Consider the following 20,930-nt stretch of genomic DNA (forward strand, 5'->3'; position numbering starts at 1 on the left):
CATCATCATCATCATCATTGCTGTCATAATGATTATGCACGATATAACATATTTTGGCGACGAGGATTCACCAACCCATGTGCTACCGGCTTGACCCTCATCTGAGACTTCGTTTGCTGCCTGTCGACCTCCACGATGAGTATTTCAGGGCTACAACCGCCACCTCCGTTCCTCTCGTCGCCTGGACACCCGGACATTCCTTGGGAGCAATGGATTCAGGCATTCAAGAAATACATTTGCTTCGGGCGCATCCGATCTACCTGCTATTCGTCGGAAGGCCATCCTGCTCAACTGCTTGGGCTTGGAAGGACAGCGCATTTTCCAGACACTGACGACAACGGACGACCTGTGCCTTATGGCTCCGAGTGCTGCGGGAGGAACATTAGCGTCGTCTCCAAGCCCGGATGACTTCGACCACGCCATCGCGACGCTGGAAGGTCACTTCAAGAGCACGGTGAACGTCACTGCAGCGCGTCACCGTTTCCGTCGACGTACGCAAGCCCCAGGTGAGACCGCGGCTGATTACGTCACCGCGCTGAGAAGTCTCGTAGGAGCATGCAATTTCGGTGACCTGGCGGACGACATGATACGCGACCAGCTCATTGAGAAAACTACAAGTGGCTATTTACGTGCTGGGTATTTTCTGCTGGAATAGTCTCTCACGCTTTCTAGGGCTCTTACTATTGCAAAACAGCACGATCAAGCGACTAGAGAAGCAAGAGAACTTGCACAAAATGAATCACAAGTTCATCGTGTAAATGATGCTAATATTTCATACCAGAGAGAAAGGCATTGTAGCACGTGTACTTGCTATGACATGCAAAGTCAGTGTCGGAGGTCTCAGAAAGAGCAAGAATGCTACCGTTGTGGTTCTACGGCCCACCTTGCAAATAGCTCTCAGTGCAAGGCCAAGGCACATAAGTGTGGAAAGTGTGAGAAAATGGGCCATTTCGAAAAGGTGTGCAACTCGCTACGAAAGTGTGAGAAAAATGTTCAGCATATCGCCGAAGATAACGACACAGCTGACCCAGACGACCACCTAAGTGTCTGTCAAATCTGGAGCCGTAAGAAGGGAATTTACGCAGCGTTGGAAATTGAAGGAATTTCTGTGCCATTCTTGATCGACACAGGATCATCGGTTTCGATCTTGGCCGAAGAACTTTACCAACGCCATTTTTCCAAAGCGTATCCACTGACGTCTACGTCCGTCCAGCTCCTCGATTATTCTAAGTCAGCAATTCCTATACAAGGATGTTTCATTGCTACGGCATCATTCCATGGCTGATGCACTTCTGTCCTACTTTACGTTGTGCCTGGAGGAACAGCCATTCTTGGACTAGATGGCATCGCGGCTCTGGATATGAAGATTCAAGGGTCGCCTCTCAGGTGTCTTCTAATGACGCAAGAAACTCCTGTGCTACCTCCGGAATTACGGTCCGAGTTTGAGCACCTATTTGCAAAATAGCTGGGAACTGTGAAGGGTTTTACTCACAAGGTCAAAGCTAGCGCGTCTGTCCAACCGGTGGCCAGCAAGTTGAGACGACTACCACTCGTCATTCGCGAGCAAGTCTCGGCCGAAGTGCAGAAATTAGAAGCTCAGGGCATCATTGAGCGCGTCGACTCTTCAGAGTGGGTCTCACCTATTGTCGTAGCCAGAAAAAAAGATGGCTCGATTCGCATGTGCGTTGACCTACGGGAGCCAAAAAAAGCTGTAGTAGTCGACAGTTTTCCTTTGCCACAAACTGACGAACTCCTGAACAGCTTGGCTGGGGCACAGCGCTTCTCGACAGGGGCGTAGCCCAGGGGGGGGGGGGTTGGGGGGTTCAAACCCCCCCGAAATTTTTCAGTTTTGCTTGCGTATACGCATACCTACAAACGCACGCACGAATATACATAAAGTATGGTTGAACCCCCCCCCCCCCCCCCCCCCGAAAAAAATTTCTGGCTACGCCCCTGCTTCTCGAAGCTAGATTTAGCTTCTGCATACCACCAGTTACCGCTCAGTCCAGAGAGCCGTGACCTTACCACGTTCATAACGCATGACGGACTTTTTCGCTTCAAGAGGGTTTGCTTCGGACTGGCATCGGCGCCCTCAGCGTTTCAGAAAATGATGCATATGATCCTGAAAGGGTGCAAATGTGTCCTATTCTACATTGATGACATCATCGTGTATGGGCGCTCCCGAGAGGATCATTTGGGCAATTTGCGCGCTGTTTTGAAACGTCTTTCTGATGCTGGCCTCAGGCTCAACCACAAATGTGTTTTTGACGTAGCAGAGTTGACTTTTTTAGGCCACGTTGTCACCGCCAGAGGATTATTTCCGTTGATGTCATCCATTGAGGCGATAACCAAGGCACCATCACCTACAAACATAAACGAACTTCGCTCGCTGCTGGGACTTGCAGGCTTCTACTCCAAGTTCATCCCTCATTTTTCTGATGTTGTCGAGCCAATGCGTGCCTTGCTTCGAGGAAATGCGCCTTTTGTTTGGAGTGCGGCAGCAAACAGCAGTTTGGAGCGGCTGAAATCTTTGCTTACATCTTGCGAAGTTCTTCATGTTTTTGATCCTCACTTACCTGTGTACGTTACAACTGATGCCTCGGGATATGGACTAGGTGCTGTACTTCAGCAGGATAACGGAACCTCGCTGCAAACTGTCGCATTCGCCTCACGCACACTTCAACCGCATGAACGGAAATACTCAGTCGGCGAACGTGAGGCCCTTGCCTGCGCCTGGGCTTGCGAACAATGGCACGTTTACTTGTGGGGACGACCTTTCATCTTACGAACAGATCACGCGGCTTTGGTTACGCTCCTTTCGACGAAAGGCACTGGTCACCGACCATTAAGGATTGCGCGCTGGTCCTCACGGTTGCTCTGCTACAACTATACCGTTGAATACAGGAAGGGCAGCGAAAACGTCGTGGCCTACGCGCTCTCCAGGTTACCCGTACAGAGTTCAATCCGCGATACATCCGAAGAAGAATTTATGTCTTTTGTCTCCAGTAGTTACCATGCAAGAACTTCAAGAAGCAAGTGCCAATGATCAGGTTATTTGTGAAGTTAAGCACTTCACGACTACTTCTTGGCCTGACAAGAAAGCATTGTCAAAAGAGTTTCCGCCTCACTTTTACGTGAGAGCTGAACTCTCTGTCGTCAGTGATATACTGTGCCGGGGTGACAGGATTGTCGTGCCTGCGACTGTGACACGGCATCTTATGGATCTGGCCCACGAGTCACACCCAGGCATTAGTCGTACCAAAGCGCGCCTGAGAGAGTCCTATTGGTGGCCATGCATGGATAGCCACATTGAAGAACTTGTGCGCACGTGTGTGATTTGCCAGTCTTGTGACAAGTCTGCACGTACCTCTGCAGCGCCGATGCAACCCGTTCCTCTTCCTGACATTGCTAGATTGCTATCGACATCGTGGGACATTTCACGCAAGCTTCAGCCGACTGCCGATTTGCCATTACTGTTATTGACTATCACAGCAAGTGGCCCGAAGTGGCTTTCGTACGAGATGCGACCACTTCTACAGTAAAAAAGTTTTTACTTGAACTTTTTGCACGAGAAGGATACCCACGTGGTCTCGTATCCGATCATGGACCACAGTTTTCTTCAGCAAGCTTTGAAGAATTTCTCACAGAACGCGCAATAACGCATTACAACTCTTCTGTGTATTACCCGCAAGCTAAAGGCTTGGTGGAAAGGTTTAATAGGGTGCTGAAGTCATATATTCAACTAGCCCTGTTTGAACGCCGTGATATAAGAACAGCCATGCTTGACTACCTGCAAGTATATCGTTGTACGCCTCACGCCACTATTGGTGTGGCACCCGCTGTTCTTCTTCATGGACGCCAACCTCGCACAAGACTCGACATCGTGGGATTGCCTGACAAATGCTTCAGCACGGACACGTCAAGGGCGATTGAGCAGTTGCGAGAGCGCGTAAGAAACAAGCAAAGGATGTCGAAGAGCTACACCGATGAAAAACGTGGAGCCAAGGTACCCAGTTTCGTCGTTGGTGATTACGTATGGGTTAAGTTATCCACAGTTCATTGCAAGCTGTCTCCACAATTCTCCGCGCCCAAGAAGATAATCGAAAAACGTGGACCAGCCTCGTATCTGTTGGAAGATGGGCGAGTGTGGAACGCATCGAAGTTAGCCGCTGTTCACCATGGAGCTGTCAACAAAATGAAATCCGGCACCTCTGCTGTCATGAACTGGTCAACGACATCTAATCAGTCATCTAGTGCATCACAACCTGACACATCAGGAGTGGATAGCCGTGAAAATGCAGACCCTGCGGCAGAGAGCACGCAAGTTTCCCCCAACCTGTCAGCATGTGATGCGCGCGTAAGAAGAAGCGCACGTAAGAAGAAGATTCCGAAGAAGTTGAAGGACTACGTTAGACAGTAAATGATAACTGTGTGTGTGTGTGTTTTTTTTGCGACAGGGGATATGTTATATAAGGAGTCGCTACCGACGACGGCGCTGTGAGATGGCACGCGCCCGGCGGCCGCCACAGGGAGAAGGAAGAAGATAGAATAAACAGTGATGTCTTCGCTGTTGCTGTCATAATGATTATGCACGACATAACAATTACATATGTTAACGTGGTTCGTTCCCGAGATGAAGCCTGTATGGGGTTTTTTGCAAGGCAGTTTCAAGCACCGGCATGGCCCTGATGTAGAACACTGGGCTCCCACGCAGAGGGCCCAGGTTCGAACCTCGTTCCATCCTGTAATTTTTTTCTTTTGTTTTTTCTTGCTTTGAGCGATAGTGGTTACGGACACCGGCGGCGGTGGCGGACAACTACGGTGCCAAAAACGGTCCTTGTTGTGATCTCATAACAGCTTTCGCTGTAAAAAGATTTAGCAATTGCATGAAAGTCCTCGCCACACCGTCCTGTAGGCGCGACCAGTTTCGACATTTGAATGCATTGAATTGGAATGGAGAAATTCAGGCCAATATCTTCGATTCGAGTTAATTAACTTATGAGTATCTCAGTGTAGTATGTTTCGAGGTTTGCACGCAACATCGTAAACAGGTAAAATTTCGCTGAGCACGTCGCTATTTATCTTGGACCCTCTAACACAGCTTCTGCAGGATATTTTCTTTATATTAACTATAAACTATGTTTTTTTGCGCTGAATCGAAACGGCTCAAAGTCGTAGTTATACTTCGCGCGCCTCTCATTAAAAACACGGATATTTACGGGCACACGTGGACACGCGCGCGAGTTTGATTTCGGCAGTTTGGAAAGTCACCCCAGTTCTTTCGATATCACGTGGGGCTCGGCCGTGAAATCTCACCTTAGGATTGCAAATGTGTTGCTCTTTTTGTTACGTAATCAGTTTTTACATGGGGCTTTTCCTTTTTTTCCCTGACGGTCACGCGGTGGATGCGTGATATAAAGGTGTGCTACGTACCTTCGCCCAAGGTGTGGGCCCCGCGAAGACACGTGGCGTGGTCGTCGCTAGAGAACGTTACAAGGCTAGAAGATGCACGCGCAATTTCGCAGTGCGTACTGCTGCAGACGTTGGTGCATTAAAGACATATTAGCGCCAGCGCCCACCAGCGGCCCGTTTGTGCGTGCTTGTTACAAAGCATTGACACGTAAGTGGTACTGAAGCCGTAACACCCCTCTGAGTCTTCGGAAGCGCTTCATGCGTCATAAATGATGCACCCTGCGATTTCACATGGGAAGGTCGACGGGGATTGCGTAGGTTTCTGAGGGTTCGCTGTGTATACCGTGACGTGAGCGTTCGGTCTCGAACACGTCATTTACGATTCGCAGCAGGACCTGGCGATACGGGCTCTTTACCAAAGTTGCGCGCAGCGTACAAGCTTTTCCCACGTCATGGGCCACCGCTACGTTAATTTAGACACTTTCATTGCGGTATAGTTATCAAAACCGTAGCATACGTTGTAAAAACTAAGAGAGTACCGGGCACTTTCTTTGAGGGAATATTTTCTTGTCCCATATTTCACTCTCTTTTCCAGAGTGAATCACCTTTTTTCGAGGCAGAGTATAGTAATGCCTCCTGAAAGAGTTAACGTACTGCACCTTAACCGAGTAACGTAACTTTTGCCGAAAGAGTAGCAGGGCCACTTCGAAGGGAGTATACTAGTACATCTCCAGAAAAAATAGCATAACTCGGGGCAAACTTGGGCTTTGAAATTGTTTTTGACAATTTTATACATGCGCAGATCATAATTTTGACTAAATGACTAGCATTACGACAAAAAAGAAAAAAAGCGTCAGAAAAAAAGACGCATGAGTAACAATCAAACCCACGACCACTGCGCGCACGTCAACTTGCGAACCCGACCCTCTACCGCAACATCACACTGGAAGTCGGCAACAGCGATCGTTATTGTTCATGTTATAAGCAATGTCGGCAATCTGTCTTCATTTTATTGTTTAGAAAGGAAGATTTGAGTGTCTCTGTACATGCGACAACGAAACAGAAGGTAGTTCATTTGTTTGTTTTGGGCTTCCTGGTATTAGAACGTAAATCCGGCACGTTTTGCAGTAAGGAATATTAGCGTAAACGAAGATATGTGCGGTGTCCGCACTGACTCGCTAATCGTTAGTCATTTTTGTGTAGAAAACAGCATACTTCTGAACTGCACAATGAACACTTCAGTTTTCGTCACCTCCCTGAACATTATTTTGGTCATTCTTCTTCACGTTCCGCGAGCATAGCCGTAATCGTTCACTCTAGCCATTAACTCTAGCCATTTAGGCTTAGGGCTGCATGCTCCGTGCAAGGCATTTGTAGCCATAAACGTGAATATTGAAATACGAAGAAATGAATAACCATTCGAATGTAGTTTCGATCATGACCGACTCAATGGGGTGATATTGAGTGATTTAACTACACAAATTCGAAGCTAAAACGCGGACATTAGTCATTCCCAGTGGCGTCCTGTGCGCTGAAAGGCATAGGGAGGCGCTGGAAACGCACTTTTTATTTTTATTCATCGTCCCTAGCGTCACAACAAACAAATGCAGTGCTCATTACTGCATACATGTGTGTTTAATAATGAATGGTCGTCGCTCGCAGTCTGCCTGCACATCGATATATACATCAGGACCAAGAGTATAACTGCGTTTTACTCTCTCATGCCAGAATATATGGGCATTCCACTCTCTCAGATAGAGGTGGAGTATAAGCACAATTCACTCTCTCCTTTTATATAGAGTGAACAACGCATTTCGCTCCATACGATGCTTTGCGAGAGTAACTCGTCCATTTTTCTCGTGCGATACCCTCACCAGTTTTTAGAGTATAGTGCACTTAATAAATTTGTATAACCCACCGGAAAGAATTATTGGGCCGTAAATGAAGATGCTCGCAGCCAGACTGCAAGCGCGAATGCTTGTAGCGCACCGCCTGGCCGTGCGCGCATTGACTGCGCGAAATGTCGTCTGCTACGATGGAGCAGTGCAGGCGGCGCCACGGTCGAATAGGGAGTGCGAGAGGGAGCAGGACCGAGGAGGAGCCAACGCGGGGGAGGAGAGCGTCGCTAATTAACAAAATTTCAGGGGCTTTACCGCGACGGAGGCAGTTACGCGATCTATCGGTGTATCTGGGAACCGAAGCGTGACATGCGACTCGTCTGTCGTCAGGCCCAGCCGCAGGACAGCTGCGCTGTTAAAAGAAAGAAGGATGGCGCTGTCACGTAGGTTGGTCGTGTGCCTTGGCGACTGAGGTAGTCGATGATATGTTGATCAACGATAAGGTGCATCAAGTGTAACGGAAACTGAGTGCGGATTTTGTAACGAAAATTGAATCTGTGCCAATTTCGCTCATTTTTAAAACTGTACAAAGTCTACGAACACAAGACAACTCCACCACATAGCTGGGTAGTTGTCACAAAGCATGTCGAATTCTTTGTAAGTCGGTTACCGAGGGGTTTCGAAAGGGGCGAAATTCTTGCAGATCCCTCGTACTTTGGACATCTATTTCATGCGAAGAAGTCAGCGAGTAGCTGCCTGCGCCGCATTTTTTGGCTTTGACCCCAGCGTTATGCTAATTGATTGATGTCTTTGTGTGCATTGAGTAGTTGAGTGCGTATCGTTGGCTTACCAGGCGCGTCTACTACAGAGTCGCCTAAAAGGTAGCTTATGCTCGACCGTAACGTCGGCACCCCCGTTCAAAGCGCAGTCGTCAGTCTTCTAGAAGCCAACTGCACGCCGTACGGTGCGCTGATGTGCTTATCATAAGCAGTGGTCGTTGACGTGTAGCTGCGGGAAGAGCAACACGTGATTATAATTTGCTGAGTCATATGAGCACACGTGCGATATTTATTACAATTCACTGCTTGAATTCCTGCAATTATTGAATGGATAGGCGAAGGAGCCAGTGAAGGAATCGCAGAAGCCTGTTGTTTGGTTGTGTGTTTAACAGCGGATTAGTGAGATGTGTATTTTAAGGCGAAAGCCTCATATGTACCACTAAACACGAAATTTGACCGTCGGCGTCCCGCGTTGTAGGCAACGTTTCGCGTCCTGCGGCGTCGGGGTCGAGTGGTGCAAAAATCATCATCACGCGGTGACATCACATTTGACGTCATCATGACGTCACGAATTCAGGCGTGACGTCCTGCGACGTAACAACACATAACGCCGTCGTAGCGCCCTCCTTTGAAGACTGCGCTTCAAGAAATTGAAGACTGCGCTTCGCAGTGGTATGTGAAGCCACGGCTCGTGTTCCCTGCTGGCGTGGATTCTGATTCAGCCGTCTCGTTCCTTTGCTCCTGTGGCATAAGCCTACACTGTCATAACAAGACATCGTTACTTGGTCAAAGGTGGGCTGATCACGAAGGCAGTGCAAAACCACGTGAGATGCCTCCGATCCTGGAAGCAGCGCGAAACCACGCGAGGTGCACAAAGCCTTCGGAGGGTGGCGGGGCAGGATAAATACATTTAGGGAGCCTACATGACCCAGCCGTTCATGTAGGCTCCATAATACATCGATTGGGAAGAAAAAGCTCCGCCTTCGAGTCGTATTAGGTGAATGTACAAGGGGCGCTGTGAGTGACCTTCAAGCCACATTCACTCAGAGGAACCCAGCTGTGAGCAAAAACAGGACGCCCACGCCGCCACCTTCAAATATGTTTTTGACGCACTAGAAGCGTTTTCTGGAAATAAAATTTTCGGTTCCATGCACTTTAAGTGTTCCCCCAGAACATATTAAAAACCCAGAGAAAACAAAAATATCGACCGGACATGCATTTTCTATCTCTCGTGGAATCACCCAAAAGCTGTAACCTCCAAGCAAGCGCGATGTATCGCATATGTTCCCCGATGTCCTCAAGGCTAGAAAGTGAGCAGTAGAGGTTCCTTGTTTCTATTTCGTGCCTTTTCTTCGCAGCGCTGCAACGACGATAAGACTTGTGGCATTTGTTTGTATTGCGGACTCGAACTCCGATCGGCCCGCGATGAGAGAACCCGCCTGCAGCGGCCGCTCGAATCGGTCCGCAACGGCGCGGAAAGGGCTATGCCGGCGGATTAGGCCACCGCCTAACCGCGCCACTCTAAAGGCGCATTCACACTTCATCTCGAAGGGGGCGAAAATGGCAAAACTCACCGGAAATCCACTCTCTTGATCGCCTAAGCGGCCGGAAAACGATGCCGTGAACCTGACGCGAAAAAATCAGTCCGAGACTGCCTTTTCCGTCACGCGATAGCGGGACGCCTGTTCGCTTCACAGGAAGCCGTACTCTGGCTGCACTAACATATAAACCACGTGATGTAAAAATGCGGCCGCAAATTCAAAATGGCGGCCAATGAGTCGGCGGCTATTCTCGTCGGCGCAATCGCAAGCTAGCCGTGCTGCACGACAAAACTCACAGCCTCTACAAAGACGCGTCTCTGCGCCCACACTTCACGTTAGATAAACACTACTACTGATTTGAAGCAATCGCCATTCCGCCACCAAAACTGCTCATGTAAGACATTTATTTACGATCCGTAACGCGTAGTTGGGGACTGAGGATCGCTGCAGCACGTTTGGCAGCGTTTTCTGTTACATTAAAATCGCCAACTATAAAAAAAATTGGCCGCGTATCTGCGTGCTTCGCTGCAAATGTCGTCTAAAGACGATAGAAGAGGCGCTGCGTGAGATATGGACGCCATCTCGCAATACGTCGGGAAACATGAGTGCTGTGTTGCGGGCTGGTAGTCCCGGCGCAGCGGCAGGCGAAGACCGGCGGTGACCAACGCGACCGGTGGGGACGCCGGCCAGCCCGAACACGCTGTTTGGCGCGATGCGCCGAAGGAGAGGAAACGTCCGCACTCAACGAGTACTCTCCACGAACTCTCTTACTTACACGTCGCCTGGGTAAAACAGGAATGCCAGAGCGGCGCCCCCTGTCATTCGTACAATGCAATACTGAACCGAAACCGAAACACAACATGAGCTTGTGCAGAGGGCACGGAGGAAGAGAAGTTTCAGCGCAGTCGCATATTCAGCGCACCTTAAGAAACTAGGGTTGTAACATTGTAGGGCGAGTAGGGCCACAAGGACCGTCACGACGAAAGCCTGCCTCCTCAGTCGTATTCGCCTGGGACGTTGGTGTGGCTTCGCGTTCGCTCCTCCGCTCCTGGCCTTTCCACAAAGCTACTGCCTAAGTACGAAGGCCCCTACCGCGTCCTACGTCAAGCATCCCCAGTTAACTATATGATTGAGCCTGTTCAATCATCTACGGACCGGCGTCGTCGCGGCCGCGAGACTGTTCACGTCGATCGACTGAAGCCGCATTATGACCCACCAGTTGTACCTGTTCCTTAGGTCGCCAGGATGGCTCCTTTTCCGCGGGGGAGTGATTTGTAACATGGTAGGGCGCAGACAAGAACGCCTGCGAAAGAAGAAGACGAAGACGGTTGTTGTTGGCGCTCGCGCTTGCTCGGCTTGGACCGCTGATCGCTTCAGCTGTGGCAATCTTTTAATAAACGCGTTACTGTCTCAACGTTAAACGCATACCATCAAGGTCTTTAAAATTGCGTATCTATGTATTTTCTATTAAAGGAACACACCGCTTAATGCTTACCTAATGATGTTACGCCTCAGATATGCGTAATATTTACTTTTTGATCGACAACGTTCGCAAGTATGAACAGCCGTACCAGTTCAAGATGGGTGGGCGGTAAGCAAGTGGTTCAACTTTGGCCGGTTGGTTGAATCGGGTGACGTGCCGACAAACAGAAAGACAGACAGACAGAAAGACAGACCAAAATTTCTAGGTTTAAGTTCCCCAAGAAAGACTATCGTCTTTAAAAAACACGTCTGTCTCGTGTTCAATCGACGAAAAGCGTACTATAAAATTGCGCACATTAGTAGCTTAGACCGTAAGGTGTCGCGCTACCGAGTTCGAGGGGACGGGTTCGATTCCCGGCCACGGCGGATGCATTTTGACGGTGACGATGGTGCTTAACTGTAGGTGCTCTTAAAGATCACCAGATGGTCGAAATTTATTCAGTCCCTCACTACAGCTTGCGTCATGGACACATCCTAGCTCTTGCGCGTAAAACCCCAGCAGGTCATTTTATTACTGTCTTATAAAACATTCAAAGGGCATTGACGCGATAGCGTTAAAGAGCTCGTTTAGCAGAAATTCCAGTGTCGACGTCAGTGTCGGTGTCGGCGTTGTTGGTTGTGAGCGAAATATCATCATATTGTCCTTGCGTCGAAAAATCGAGAGTGATGCAAATAAAATAAATAATAAACATCTTAGGTTCCAGCGAGGATCGAACACAGGCCGTCTGCGTGGCAAGCAGGTGTTCTACCACAGATCCGCGCTATTGCATGAAACTGCTTCAAAAAAAATATTGTCCGCGTATCTGCGTGCTTCGCTGCAAATGTCGTCTAAAGACGATAGAAGAGGCGCTGCGTGAGATATGGACGCTATCTGGCAATACGTCGGTAAACATGAGTGTTGTGTTGCGGGCTGGTAGTCCCGGCGCAGCGGCAGGTGAAGACCGGCGGCGACCAACGCGACCGGCGGGGACGCCGGCCAGCCCGAACGCGCGGTTTGGCGCGATGCGCCGAAGGAGAAGAAACGCCCGCACTCAACGAGTACTCTCCACAGACTCTCTTATTTACACGTCGCCTGGGTAAAACAGGAATGCCAGAGCGGCGCCCCCTGTCATTCGTACAATGCAATGCTGAACCGAAACCGAAACACAACATGAGCTTGTGCAGAGGGCACGGAGGAAGACAAGTTTCAGCGCAGTCGCATTTTCAGCGCAGCTTAAGAAACTAGGGTCTTTAAAATTGCGTATCTATGTATTTTGTATTAAAGGAACAGACAACCTAATACTTACCTAATGATGTTGCGCCTCAGATATGCGTAATATTTACTTTTTGATTGACAACGTTCACAAGTAGGAACAGCCGTACCAGTTCAAGATGGGTGGGCGGTAAGCAAGTGGTTCAACTTTGGCCGGGTGGCTGAATCGAGTGACGTGCCGTGAAACAGAAGGACCGACCAAAATTTCTGCGTTTAAATTCCCCAAGAAAGGCTATCGTCTTTAAAAAAACACACTATATGAATGTCATGTAACAGAAAGTCTCCTTAACGCATGTAATTTTAAAGGCCCACCCATTCCAAACAGCTCAGACATATTTATTCATGACTAGCTGCAAAAGCAACAACAAAGTGAGCAGCTGCATAGATTCGCGTGTTGCCTTACGGACGCGTAGTGGGCCCTTCACTGATTCGCAAGAGGAGGAATTATGGCGTAGTGGGCATTTAACTGTACTTGCAGTAGGCATTCTAGGATAGTTTTAAACATCCAGTGTTACGCGTGCAGTCTTTCGTTTCCTTACAGCACGGTTGAGGCATGAACCGAGAACCGAAGCAGGCTAGCGATTGAGAAGGCGATGCGCACAGATCCCGATTACTTTATCGCGTTCTACACTTGAAGACGGAGCTCAAGCGTCCTCCAAGTTTTTTTCACTCTTCTTTGACTTCACCTGTTGCGCATACCCGCATAACGCGGGCTTCTTGGCCGATCCCCCGTTGTGGATATGAGCCAAATGCAAGGAACAAACAAACAAACAAACAAACAAACACGGGCCGTGGTATGCGGGTATGCACCACACGTGACTGCGATAAAGAGTTTCACGACATACGCGGCAGGCATGTCACGTTATTGATGTCATGGCCGGTGAATTGTGTTCAGCAAACACTCATGTCTTCCTATGCCGATTTCGGTATATACCAAGTTAGGGAGACGACCAGGACAGCGGCCAGTCGAGAGAGCCCAAGACCCTGTAATGTATGCAGTGCTGGGCAGTATCGAAGATACATGTATCTTAGATACTATCTTAGATACTCTTTGGGTATATTGTATCTGTATCGAGGTACGTCTCGCAAGACGTGTATCAGTATCTGTATTTCCGATACATTAAAGAATGTATCGTGTATCTTAAGATACAAGATACTGCGATCGCAAGCAACACAACGGTGCGAAACAATAAACGTTGGCCGAACTCCGCTTCTCAAGCTGATACTGCTGCCACTAGAATTAAACTAAAGGCAGTGACATTATTTCATTCTTCCGCCAGAGCTTTCCAGCGAGCATAAGCCATGAGCTCCGAGCACCCCTATTGGTGGATCAAAGTCACGTGGTGGCGCTCGTGTCGTCTCGACAAACAAGCGCGCGAAGTGTTTTGACCCTGTCGGAAATTGTGAGCGGCGCGGACAGAAAGATGAAGAAGAGGAGTAGTGGGGCAGAGGCTGAGAGCTTCTTGCACTGTTATTACGTACGCCATGTTGGGACGGTATCGCGCAGTGCGCTAATAAAGGCTGCAAAGGAGATTTCCCACAACATTTTGATCAGTCAGACCAGTTCGAGCTCTCGACGCTTCACGTCCTCCACAGCCGGTTAAAGGCGTTCCAGACGGAGTTAGCTGCGCTGATCGCCGAGTTGGAAACCTTCCTGACAGACGAGCAGGTGGCAGAAGACTACGATTCCGTTATGGAATATGAAGGCGCTGCTACAAGCGCTTTGGCCCTGCTCGAACACCACATGAACAGGCTCAAGGTCTCCTCACCGGCTTCGACGGCGCATCCGCCTGCAACCACTACCGAGGAGGACCCACCAGCGACCTCGGAGAGGGAACCGACGCGACCTCAACGTGAGTTTGGTGCACGATTGCCCAAGTTAGAACTTTTGCGCTTTGACGGCAGTTTAACTCGATGGCAGCCGTTTTGGGACATGTTCCGGCACTCCGTGCACGATAACCCGAGCTTGTCCAAGACGGATCGGTTCCACTATCTTGTGTCGTTACTCGACGGAGCCGCTGCTCAAGCCGTCGCCGGAATTCAGGTCACAGGTTCATCTTACCGCGACGCACTTGAAATATTAAAACAAAGATTTGGGAACGCGAAGCTAATCGATCACAATCACCTGGAGAGGCTCCGCACACTAAAACCCGTCAGGTCGTCGAGCGACGTATCAGCCTTGCGGAAGCTGTACGACGAAGCACAAGTGAACCAGAGAGGACTGGAGAACCTTGGAGTTAGCGCAGTGTCATACGCAGCCATGCTGAGCGAAGTACTGCTGAAAGTTATCCCTGCTGACATAGTAGTTGACTACTATAAACAGGAGAGCAGGGAGTCAGGTTCAGTTTCAAGTCACGCCTGCAGTACACAATCTTCGCAAGAGGAGATGGGGCGTTTGCTGCACTTTCTTCGGATCGAAGTGGAGTGCCGTGAGAGAAGCGCACAGATCTCGACTCCAGGGTTCATGAACACTCGTAGCGATGTTACTCAGAGCTCCCAAAAGCCTTTGTCGCCTCCGTCTGCCAGGGTGCTTTATAACAAGACAAGCATTCATTTCACCCCTTGCGTCTTCTGCCGCGCAACTGAGCACAGTACCGAAGAATGCGCTAGCCACCTAAGCATAGCAGAGAAACGCAGTTTGCTCTCCGCGCAAGGTCGCTGCTTCAAATGTACAGTGAAAGGACATCTAGTGCGAGATTGTCGCCGCAGAGTGCAGTGCAAATTATGTAAACGTCGGCATGCATCGGCAATGTGTACCTCAAGAGCTACTGAAGGTACTGGTAGAGAAACCGAAAGTACTTCGGATGCTGCTATGCATGTAGCTATGAACAATACGACTCCCGGACTCGCCACCGACGTTCTTATTCAGACTTGTCGCGCTTGGCTGATGACACCGACGCATTGCTGCTACGTACGCTGTGTTCTTGACAACGGCAGTCAAAGAACGTTTCTGAGAGAAGATGTTTGCAGGAAGCTCAAGCTAACTCCGATTCGGGAAATGGATTTGGTGATCAGCTCGTTTGGACGACAGCGATCCCAACTTACTCGACGCGCGAATGTTGTCACCGTTACGCTTCGGAGCTAACACGACAACACTTCAGTACAGATAGAAGCCGTCGTCGTTCCACAACAGACCCTTTTGTTTTCTCGTTTTTTTGCCACTGTCCTGCGCCGCGTACTCCAATGCGTGCGGCGTATTTCGCACACATTCTGAAGCCACTATAGTGTCATGATCCAAGTTTCTCTTGCGTGGTGCTTCGTTACGAAGGGTTAAGTATGCAAGAATTTGCATACTTTGCGTTTCGTGGCTTTTACAAATCGACGATTTGAAGGATTTCATGAATGTAAGTTAAGTTTGTCTTGCACGCAAGACTCTATCTTGGCCTACGTCTCATTTTCTTTTATTCAAAGAGTTTTAAAATCACAATTTCATCGATCGCAAAAGTTTTCTTAGCTGTACTTTTCCATCCAATACATTACCTATATATGTCTTTAACGTTCTGCCAAAGTAAGCTCTTTGCTTTATTTTTACTTTTAACTGTCTGCGTCATTTCTGCTACTGTTTAGATACTTATATTCCACTTGAAATTACTGTTACGTAAAGGCGATGTTGAGAACAAACATGTAATAATCCGGTCGCGCCTGGAGTATACAGTAACAAAAATCCTGCTTACTATACTAAGTAAAATAGCGAAATTGAGTTTGCGTTATAATAACGTAAATTATTTGGAGCCATCTTGACTATGTTAGCAAAGGTACTCGAGAAACATTGTTATTACATGTGTTCAGTTTGTCTGATGAACTAGTTAGTGAATTCGGTTTTTTATGTCGCAAAAGCAGCTGAGGCTACGCTGCACCAGGTCCAATTTTCGGATGAGCATCCCAACGAGCCGTTTTGCGCTATTTTTCATAGGCAGAGAACTTAATTGTCATAGCTGTTAGGGGTTACCCACCGCGGTAGTCTAGTGGTTTTGGTGCTTGACTGCTCATCCGAAGGTCGCGGCGGCCGCATTTCGATGGAGGGAAAATTTCAGAGGTCCATGTGCTTATATTTAGGTTTTAGAACCCTAAGTGGTCGAAATTTCCGGAGCCCTTCACTATACAGCGTCTCTTGTAATCAATCGCGCTTTTGGGACGCGTAAAACGCAACAATTATTATTAGTTCTTGTGAGTGATTCCTGTACCATGTTTCTATATTTATTCGCTGTGTTTCATACGGAACCGCTTATTTATTTTTCTTAGATATATTTGTTTTCCTTGTTTTAGGCTTCCTTAATTTTTTTAATGTTACTAGTCGCCAGGTAATGGGACCTATAAGTGGCAATAGTGTGAATAGCGGCGGTGTCCTGCGGCACTCTGGATAACTTTACTATACGTCTGAAACGCTTCCAGGCTGCACATGTGCTTGGCGACGTACACCTATCCGGTGATACGTTATTGCGAAAATTGTAACACGTTTACGGGCAAGGGAAAACCCCATAGCGCCATCGTGCGGATACTTATTAATAAAGTTCCTCTGATTAGATGACAACCCGCTAGCAGGTCGGCAAGCGGAGCAGCGACTCCCGTCAATTACAAAAGCGACAAACAAAAACCGCTGTCAGTGAAGTGTACGAAGAGCTGTCGTGTTAAGCAGCTAAAGCAACGCCAATAAGTAGTTTCGGAATGAAACTAATATACCTTGAGCAAGAAGTACAAGACTTTTGAGATACTAAGAAACATTTCATTCGAATGAAACGAAGGTGGTCGCAGTTAATAAAATTTCAAGCGAATATTTTAGTGCATAGGCGTTTAGTGGTACATTGTATAGATATATAACAACAAATTTCCGAATGTATCGAAGTACCCTAAGATACAATTGGAATGTATCGTATCGGATACAGCGTTGTGGTATCTTGTATCTGTATCTGAAATACTTCTTGTCCGAGTATGTTGTATCGTATCGGGGTACAATTTCAAAGTATCTTTGCCCAGCCCTGAATGTATGTAATGACATACGTGACGTGATATTCATGTCATGACCTGTCGTTCACTTCTGCCATGCACCGATGTCATTCCATGCCAATTTCAGCACATACCAACTTAATTAAACAGCCACGAGAGCTCCAAGACCGTGTCATGTATGTCATGACGCAGGTGACATTCATGTCAGAATACTCATGCCATGACCTGTCATTCATGGCCGTCATGCACTTATGTCATACCATTCCGATTTCATTGCATATAAATTTAATGAAACAGCCACGAGAGTACAAAGAACATGTCGTGCATGTCATGACGTAGATGAAACACATGCCATATTATTCATGTAATTATTGTCATTTATGTTCACCATACGCTGATGTCATGTCATGCTGATTTCGGTGCATATCAAGTAAATAAAATTTTTGTTATTAAGTTGTAAAACAGCGAAACGCTCTGGGCACTACGGCAGTTTCAGGCTTTTGCCGCCTCCTTTGGCCATGAAAAACGTGGCCGCCGACATGTTTTTGAGGCCTCACCTCGCCACATAACCTGGCATGCGCGACTGCTACTACAGGGGTTTTAACCTCCTCGATTGTACAACATTTTTCTGGCCATTACAAGGGGCAATAATCCAGTCTTCTGTGTTTATTAAAAGATACCATTACTAGATGCATTGTTCGGAAGAAATTGACACTGCACAGCAACACTACACACATCCTCACATACCTTGGAGATGTTTCTTCAGTCTCTAAAAACTGGCCATGACCAGCCCAACAGAAAGCTGGTCGGACATATTTTCTCGTTACATGTACTAGAGTTCCTCCTCCATTGATTAGCTGCATATGTGGTTTACTCGCGTTATTATCAATTCACAGTACGTATGGAGTAAAAGCATAATGCAAAATAAAAATACCAATAATACGCAACGTGTGTATAAGCCTTTGTTGCTGCTATACACACGTTACGTATACACAAGCTCGAGTGCAGCTTTGAGCATTGTATAACGAGTCTTTTGTGCTGACTCGCGTGATCATCACATAAGTCCTAAGCGTTGCTCATAGCGATTTTCAGTAGCCTACGAGCCAAATATTTACCCACAGCAGAAATTTTAGGAACAGGCCACCTGCTTTCACTATTGAAAGTTTTTTGCTCGTGAAGCCCGATCACATTAAGATGAAGGAAATACGCGCGAAGGCAATATTATATTTTCGCATTCCTGTGCGCGTGACATGAGCCAAATAGCCCATGCAATCAAGACAAAAATGTCTTATGTTGTGAAGGGCAAGTCCGAACTAGAGGAAACAACTCGATTTCCTTTTTTCATCCACAGCATGTTAACTTTCGTGTGTTCAACTAATTCTTGACTACTAGGAGATGGAAACAAATGAATCGACATTATTAGATATTGAACAAAAAATGAAAAAGTGCACCGGCTCATGACTTTGCAATATTTGACGAATTTATTTGGTTGTGCAGTAAACTAACTTGATAAGAATCTTTGAACAAGTGAGTAAATGTAAATTAAGTGTTTATTCCGCTTGTTTTTGGCAGAGTCGCTGGAATCAAAATTTCTTGAGAATGCCTCCTGATCGACTTGTTGCTAAAGCTGGTATATCTGGGAGATGCTTCGGTCGAGTATGTCCTCACTGCGGCCCATATTATCCCAGTAGCTGAATTCAGATGCAATTGAAGCACCCCTGTCTTGAACAGTTGAAAGATGTGCAGGCACCTCTTTCCATGGTCAAATGGCGAAGGAACAAATGGCTGTATTTACAAGGAGAACACGGAAATGTGCAAAATAAACACCGATATGAACACCCGGAGTATGCTGCACGTTGCAGACGTTGTAGGCAGCAGTGTACATAAAGCTATGTGGGAGAACGCGAATGCCACCGGAATACCAGACGGATATACTTTTCAAGCACAAATCGTATGAAGGCGCAATAATATGCTGGCACTGATTAGCAGCACACTTAGCGGGAAGATAAAACCTAATGCACTTCAAGTCATGTTAGGTTGGTAAAAGTATGAAATTTTGTTGCCGTCCAACTGAAGTCTAAGAGGAGAAACTGATGCAACAGAATGAGCCAAGCCGGACCTGTAAAGTACGGCCCAATTTTTATTTTTTTATTGTACCGGAATTAATGATTTTATCACATCTTGCCGATGAGGACGAATTGCTAGGAAAATTTTTCATGAGAATATTCGAGAAGTACAACCACTGCATATATTTGCCCACAAGTTTGGTCAGTGATTTATACATTTCTGTTTACATGCATGTGCCTTCTACCACAAAAGAAAATTTTGGGAAAAATGGAAGCATTCTTCTAGTTTTCACCTGCCATGCCACGGGCACCTGCACAGCCAGCTTGCATGTTTTGGCACCAGCATGAATCAAGCTCATTGAGTTGCTTGTTTTCAAGCTGATCGTGCACTCGCAGTGTGAAGCTTTTTATTTTGTGTAATCTAGAGATAAGATTCCTAACGGCTGTCCACCAGTATTCAATAGACGAAAATTAAGCAGCCCTCAATTTTAATTTATACATCAGGCATATCTACGTTTCATGACGCGAGTACGCTTTTTTAGGTTACTCCGATTTTCCTGGCTGAAAGAATGTTCGATAGTGCAGGGAAGATATGGAACACGCGACAAGTCTACTAGCTGGAAATACCGTTTTGACAGAAAAGTTACAAGCTTTACAACACGGAACTTCTAACACAAATGACAAAGAAACACGAGAGGAACAAGCGCTTACTGCCAACTAACGCCTAATATCAGAGCTCGGAAATATATACAGTGAAAGAGAAAGAAGGAACAACTGCACCCAATCACCTGGTCATAACAACACGTGTGCCTTACACTGCATTTCCACCAGCTGCCTTCATGACAGAAAACTTCGAGATAAATAACCGGCAACACTATCTGCACGGTTCACTTGAGGGCACAAGCCCACAAAACGAGCACTTTCACGCCTAAATGCGCGTCACATATGATGACTTGTGCGTGTCACGAAGTGAACACTCTTCGTGGCACGGACACGGGCGCTGGAACGTAACACGGTCTGCAGCTGTGTACAATTAATCGCCATGGCACATCTCAGCACATATAACAGCTGACACGGAGTAACACGCGACGAATGACAGAAAAAGCGAGGCAATACATGTCATCGCTTCTGATCGCGTGAGCATAGAGGTCTAGCGTTCACCAACACACGCACGTTCTTTGCTGCGGTGAACCACGTGCACTGTAACTCACAAATCGCATACACTGGTTGCACCGTTGCAGCATCATACACCTTTCATTTCGTGGCACACTGAACACGTATAACGCCGAGAATGCATCAGACCGTGATCGACATATTTTTTTCAACGCACGCTCGAAAGGCAGCCCAAAAAAAATCGAACGCTTCGAAAACCACTCACACAAGCAAAGCGCACTATCTACACCGCGTGCGTTTCTTCGTTTCTGTTGACGATCGCATGCACTGACGAGGCCAGGAAGTGCCCGCCGGCTGGCTACCTTCGATGAATTCTTCGCGGGTGCTCTATGGCGCTTACAGGAGTAAAATCAGCTGCCTTTTTTTTTCACGTCGCTGCAGCGATAGGCCTCGCGCGCCTGCTTTACGTTTCGAGCAAGCACCATGTTGGCTATGAAGACGTC

General features: G+C 47.5%; 1 protein-coding gene across 1 annotated transcript in view; it reads left to right on the forward strand.

The window, feature by feature from the left end:
- The window catches only part of LOC119386511 (probable thiopurine S-methyltransferase), an 85,918-nt gene that overhangs the window by 25,334 nt on the left and 39,654 nt on the right, over positions 1 to 20,930 (forward strand). The gene's annotated exons all lie outside the window — the stretch shown is intronic.

Source organism: Rhipicephalus sanguineus, chromosome 3, assembly GCF_013339695.2.
Source record: "Rhipicephalus sanguineus isolate Rsan-2018 chromosome 3, BIME_Rsan_1.4, whole genome shotgun sequence".
Lineage (NCBI taxonomy): Eukaryota > Metazoa > Arthropoda > Arachnida > Ixodida > Ixodidae > Rhipicephalus > Rhipicephalus sanguineus.